Below are 7,211 nucleotides of genomic sequence, written 5' to 3'. Positions count from 1 at the left end.
CGCTCAGGGTTAACAGCAATACCTTTACCAGATATCACATGACCCAGATAGGTCACTTCTGACAACCAGAATTCACATTTAGAAAATTTGGCATAAAGGCGATGCTCTCGAAGTTTCTGCAACACTAGCCTTAGATGTTCGGCATGTTCTTCCTCGTTCTTGGAGTAGATGAGTATATCATCGAGGTAAACCACGACGAATTTATCCAAATACTCCATGAAGATTGAGTTCATTAACCGAGAAAAGGTGGCTGGAGCGTTGGTTAAACCGAAGGACATGACGGTGTACTCGTATTGGCCGTAACGAGTAACAAAGGCCGTTTTAGGAATGTCCCCGTTTCTGATTTTGATTTGATGGTAGCCCAACCTCAAATCCATTTTGGAGAAGACTGAGGATCCAGCGAGCTGATCGTACAGGTCGTTGATCCTGGGAAGTGGATATTTGTTCTTGATTGTGACCAAATTGACAGGTCGGTAATCTACAACCATCCGGTCCGTACCATCCTTCTTCTTGACGAATAGGACGGGGCAAGCCCACGGAGAAGAGCTAGGTCGGATGAAACCCTTTTTCAAGGACTCATCGAGTTGTTTCTTAAGCTCGGCTAGTTCTAGGGGTGCCATCTTATAAGGTCTTCTAGCAATCGGAACGGTTCCTGGAATGAGGTCTATTACGAACTCAACATCCCTGTCAGGTGGAACACCTGGCAATTCCTCTGGAAAGACATCCGGGAAGTCACGGACTACCGGAACGTCCTCAAGGTCTGGCAAAGGGCTGGCGTTAAGAGAATATAATTGTCGCTTAACTATTCGGGTCAAGACATTGACTATCTTTCCCGAAGGGTGGGTGAGTTGAACAGTCCTAGAGAAGCAATCGATTTGGGCATGATGAGCCAACATCCAGTCCATACCCAAAATGATATTAATATCTGAAGATTTAAGGGCTATCAAAGACGCGAGGAAAACAAGTCTGTCGACTTGGATTTCATTTCCATGGCTTACTCGAGAAGTTTGCCATTTGGATCCCGGAGTTTGAATTACCATAGAGGTTGGCATATCACCAAATGCGACGTTATGCAAACGAGCATAATTTTCAGATATAAAAGAATGAGAGGCTCCTGTATCGAAAAGAACAGATGCCGGGTGGCAATTAACAAGAAGCGTACCGAGAACGACGTTGGGATCCTCTTGAGCTTCTTCGGCAGAAATACAATTGACATGGCCACGTGAAGCGGTGACCGGCTTGGCGTGGAATATTTTTCCTGTCGGCTTGCCACGGCCAACAGCTTTAGCAGATTGATTGGGGTTGGTCTGGGGACACTCACGCATATAGTGACCAGATTCCCCACACTTGAAACAAGTCACGGAACTGGTACGTGGAGGAGCATTGTTAGTTGGACCCCCATAGGGCTTGGCTGGAGCAGACTGTTGAACGGGGTGAGGCGCCTGGAAGGATGGCCTCGGTGTGAACCTGGGTGGCAGGGCGGTGTTGGGTACCCACACGCGGCGCTTCTGAGGACCAGCACCAGATGAGGAACCCATGTCACGGCCATGCTTGCGTGTTGCGTCATAGTCAGTCTGACCAGTTTCAGCACTGATGGCTTTGTTGACAAGTTTCTAAAAAGATGTGCACTCATGCAGACGGAGGTCGCGGCGAAGCTCAGGACTAAGGCCCTTACGGAACCTTGCTTGCTTCTTAGCATCGGTAGACACTTCCTCAGTTGCATATCGCACGAGATTACCAAACTCCCTGCTGTAAGCATCCACAGAAAGTCGGCCTTGGGTGAAACTGCAAAATTCTTCACGTTTACGGTCCATGAGACCCTCCGGAATGTGATGTTCACGGAAAGCCTCACTGAACTCAGCCCAAGTAGTGACATGGCCCGCCGGGCGCATAGCTCCATAATTCTCCCACCATAGACTGGCGGGGCCTTCAAGATGATATGCAGCAAAGGTGACCTTGTCAGCCTCCGCTACCAGCGCGGAACGCAGTTTGTGAGAGATACTGCGAAGCCAGTCATCAGCGTCGAGAGGCTCGACGGAGTGGTGGAACGTGAGTGGATGCAATTTGATAAAATCACTAAGTGACACCACGTTAGTCCTCTGATGGTGTGCTGTGTTCTGTTCAATACGCTCCAACAAACGGTTGGTCTCCCGCTTGTTTCTCTCAGCTTCCATCATAACCTCGGCTAGTGAAGGAGGATGAGGCAGATTTACATCCCTGGCTTCACTGCCTTCGGCCTGCTCTTGAGAAGCAGGGTTAGCGCGCGTGTTGACCATCCTAGGGAAACAAGACAATGATTTAGTCAGGATGATAAAATTCCGACATAGGGTAAAAATGTAAGGAGTAACTCGAAATGCAAGATGATCATCCGTATGACATGGTAGATACAGAAACTGCTTCTTTATTCCATCTTCATACACACCATACAGGGTTTAGTACAAGACCAAACAAGGTACTATTACGGTGAAAAGAGGATTACATCTCATCGAAGGCATTCCAAGCTCCTATACATTATTTTTCTACACCTCCGGAAGGAGTACAAACTAGGTCATATCCCACGAGTCACGCGGGACGATAGAAGACACAGCTAGTGCGAACTAGTGATACTACTGCTAACTCAGACCGATCCGTAGTAGTCCTCGTAGAAATCACCTCCATAGCCTGGAAGCTCAACATGATCATCCGGAAACAGACGATCTCGCGGGGCTTGTGGACCATAGGGGCTAGGATGAGGCCTTGGACCAACAAACGGTGGCCTGCGGGGACCGCGAGGTGGGGTGATGCCTCCTACATCACGCCAAACCATCACGTCTGGCAGAGCAGATCTCACAGGATAGAGATCGCGCATATCTGAATATCCAGCTTGCACCGCCGGTGCGAACCGAGTCAAAGTGGCCCAGTGGTCAGCACGGGTATTGAAGAGCTCTAACCTCAAGGCCCGATTTTCACGGTCCTTATCCTCGAGCATCTCAGCAGTGGTGCGAGTCCGAGAATCCTCCTGAGTGGGGTCAGCATAGATAGCCTGGAGATACCCTTGTGCTCCCGGAAGTGATCCTGGCATATACCGGAAATCAGAGTCCCGAAATAGACCAGATCTGACTCGCATAATGGTCATCATAGAGTAGGCGGCGTCCTGCACAGCCATCTCAATAGTAACCCCGAGACCATAGGAGCAGTGAAGAGGCTCGGTGGATCCAGGATAAGATGGAAATATCCTGACAGTGCAGAGATACTGGCTTTGATTAAAGTCTCGGAATTGCTCTTCGACCGTGTACTCAGGATACCAGCGGTATCCAGCCTCAGTCATTACCCTGACCAACTTGGCAGTATGGCCGGGTACATCTAGGCATCGAGTCAGGCGAACCACTTGATTGAGGTCGCGAGTGGCCATCTGAAAGCACAATCATAATGCAAGGGCATTAGAATTTCTAGCAAAATTTCGGCAGCATAACAGCTGTAAATGCTCAAGAAGGATTTTGAGACATTTGACAAAGGATTTCATACACACTCAACATCATCATATCAAAGTTCTGAATCCATTCTAACAACATAATGTGGTGGTAGAACTGAACTAGGCTTGTATCCATCAAACTTATAAGGTACTACTGATTAGTAACACGTGATCCTGATAGAGAGAATAGATCCTAATTCCTTAACCCCCGGTAGAAGAATGGACTGACTCAGATCAGAATGTTATAAGATAAAGAAGTAAAAGGAGCCTTACGTTCCAACCCACAAACAATTCCCCTACATATAACTAAAGAATTTCTAGACTCAACATCGACCAGTTTGGCTTGGAGAACCTACAGGCAGTCCGGCTCTGATGCCAACGCTGTCAGGACCCCGACTCAATGTCACATCGATCTAGCCGGTAACACCTCATATCACTTTGCGGCCTCACGCACGGTATTCCCACGGGTGTCGCCTTACCTTTGCCCGGAACCGTTTGCGCCTTTTGGCTCACGTATATGATAGTGTCGCTAGCATCCATATGATAAGGAGCCCGGGCTGACATGACTAGTCGTAAACCCAAAGTGGCACAGACTTACAGGGACAGGCATCCATGACCCAGCTTCGAACGTGTCGATCATCAGCAAGTGAGTCCGGGCTGTAGCACTGGGCTAGCAGGACTCCGGTAAACCGGGCTGTAGCGGGCTAACAGGACTCCGGTACTCAAAGCGTGACATTTCCCCGAAGGGACAGACACAGGAACGAAGAAGGACACATGCCGGCCAGCCTAAGTGTTCCAGAGCAGTAGCAAGCTACCATGGCTCAGCGGTAACACTAGGAGACATTTCCCGGTAAGAGAGGCTACTAAAGATAAACAACTAGATAGTCAGATCCCACACATACCAAGCATTTCAATCATACACACAATATGCTCGATATGTGCAAATACAACGAAGCATCACAACATGACTCTATGACACAAGTACTTTATTTAAGGCTCAGAGAGCCATACATGACATACACAAAGGTACGGGTCTCACGACCCAACATACAAGTCATACAGTCATACAAACCAGCAGCGGAAGTAACTTGTCTGAGTACAGACAACTAGTAAAATAAAAGAGGCTTGGGAAGCCTAGCTATACTACAAGGTCCTTCACAAGCTCAGGGTCACCACCTGGGTCTTTAGCCTACTCGTTGATGTCAACGTCTACATAGAACCCATCAGAAGGGGTTGCAGCGTCTTCTGAAAAATGTAGATTATAGCAACATGAGTACAAAGGTACTCAGCAAGACTTACATCAGATCCTACATACATGCATGTTATCAAGAAGGGTTGGTGGAGTTATTGCAGCAAGCCAGCTTTGACTCTTGGCTAGACTATCCTACGATACTCCAACTTGAAATGGTTTTGCGCACACGAGTCCACTACTCACCACTTCAATACACTACCGAGGATTCGCCTCCGTCTTTCTACGGAAGAGCCATCCTCGGCACTCACTCTTATCTTGAGGCTTTTAACAGTTTCCATTTACTTGTCTATGAACTGTATAGGCAACCAAGTAGTCCTTTACCGCGGACGCGGCTATTCGAATAGATTATGATAACCCTGCAGGGGTGTACTTCTTCATACATGTTTCCACCACTTAGCGTCTGCACACGACATGTGCTCGGCAGACTTCAAGCGAAAGCCGACGTGGGTGTAGACCACGACCTACCTAAACACTTAAGCCTCTAGTCCAGATTTATCGCCTATTCAGGTTCCATCCGCAGGGAGTCCGGCCGAGGTTTCCATACGGCCCCGAACGATGTGAACAGGGTTCCCGAGATACCTAACGGGTATTCGGTACACCGTTCCACGTACCTACCGCATCACAGCCCACCCCTACGGTCAGCGCTGTCCACGGCCTCCAGTAGGCTACAAACACCAGAAACTACTTGCAACTCCTGGACAGAGAGCTAGGGTGAATAAGAAGTCGAGCGGGGTCATATTTCAGGGCCCAATGCATGGTAGTAGCTGTATCTTAAATCACGCATACAGATCTCAGTGCTTAAGGTCGGCTTCAATGAAACAACCCACCATGTACTCCTACATGGCCTCTCATCGATACCTTTACCAAATCGTGTTCACCACACCACTCTCATTACCGACATAACATTTCACTCTAGCCCATCACCCAGATGAACCAGACCTGACACGACTCTAAGCATAGCAGGCATAGCAAGGTAGGAACAACACATACATATGGCTCAAACAACTCCTACACATGCTAGTGGGTTTCATCTAGTTACTGTGGCAATGACAGGTCATGCAGAGGAAATGGGTTCAACTACCGTAGCACACAGCAGTTTGGAACGCGTTGTCTTAATGCAGTAAAAGAGAGCAGGAGCGAGAACATGGGATTGTATCGATATGATCAAATGGTTGGTTGCTTGCCTGATGGTTCGATGCACTGATACGGTTCTTCGTTAGGGTAATCACGGTACTCTTCGGGGACAGAACCTGCCGCAGAGAGCACCGATTCACAAACATTACCAAACAGTATGCAACAATATGATGCATGCATGAGACATGGCAAAATGAGTGTATTGGGCTAATGCAACTAAAACCAGAAGGGTTTGAACAAATTTGAATCAAGGATTCAAATTTCAAATTCAAATATGGCCTTTTAAAGTGCTTTTCCTTGTTCTGCTTAAAACATCAATTTAACTTGTTTGATCATGCATGAAAATAGTACAGATGGATAGATTGGATTTTTCTGATCATTTTTCATATATAATTTGTCCAATTTGGAGTTACAGAATAAAAGTTATGAATTTTTGAAGTTTAAATAATATTCTGGAATTTCCTGATTTAAATTAAATCCAGAAAATCAATTACTGCGTCAGCCTGACGTCAGTGTGATGTCAGCAGGTCAACGGAACAGGTCTGGGTCAAACCTGACAGTGGGTCCCGCATGTCAGGGTGATTATTTTAATTAAAACTTAATTAAAGCTAATCCTGTTTAATTAACAGGGCTGGGCCCCACCTGTCATTGACTCAGGGGAGTCAACCAGGGCCCACCCGTGGTCAAACCCGGGTCGGCTGCACCGGCGTTTAGCCGCCGGCGAGCCCGACGCGGCGGCGGGAGTGGTTTTGGCCATTTCGGCCACCAAATGGGTCGAGGAGACCACCGGAGGGGAGCTGAGGACAAGCCGCAGCTCTTGGCGGAGTCCGTTGAGGTCGGGGTGGCCGGAGTTGGCGCCGGCGACGACCTTGGCGGCCACCGGGGTTCGGCCGAAGACGAACTTGACGCTAGAGGGTTCGGTGAGGCTCGTGGAGTAGCTAGCTAGGTGCTGCGGGACTTGGTGAGTAAGATGGACACCATCTTGTGGCCGGAGGATGACTGGGAGCACGTCGGCGACGAGGTCCACGGCGGTTGGTGCGGTTGAGCTCCGGGAGGTTGCTACACGGCTCGGGAGCAAGAACGGAAGGGAGGGAAAGATGGCTAAGCTCACAGTGAGTGCGACGGAGTCCTTGGTGCGGCCGGAGATGGACCGGAGCGACGATGGCGTTGAAGGGGATCTCCGGCGACGGTGAGCTCGGGCGAGGTCGGTGCGGTGGACTCGGGCGTTGCGAGCGCTCGGGGCTCGGCTGCTCGATGAAGTGGACAGCGGCAGAGCTCCTGGACACGGTGAGACGGCGTGGGGTGGTCGGAGGGCGTGGCTACGGCGAGGGGGTGGCGGCGATGGCGTCGGCCATGGCTGGGGCGTGCGAGGGG

The sequence above is a fragment of the Triticum dicoccoides genome, chromosome 2B, assembly GCF_002162155.2.
Source record: "Triticum dicoccoides isolate Atlit2015 ecotype Zavitan chromosome 2B, WEW_v2.0, whole genome shotgun sequence".
Classification (NCBI taxonomy): domain Eukaryota; kingdom Viridiplantae; phylum Streptophyta; class Magnoliopsida; order Poales; family Poaceae; genus Triticum; species Triticum dicoccoides.
Note: the sequence above shows the minus strand (reverse complement) of the source record.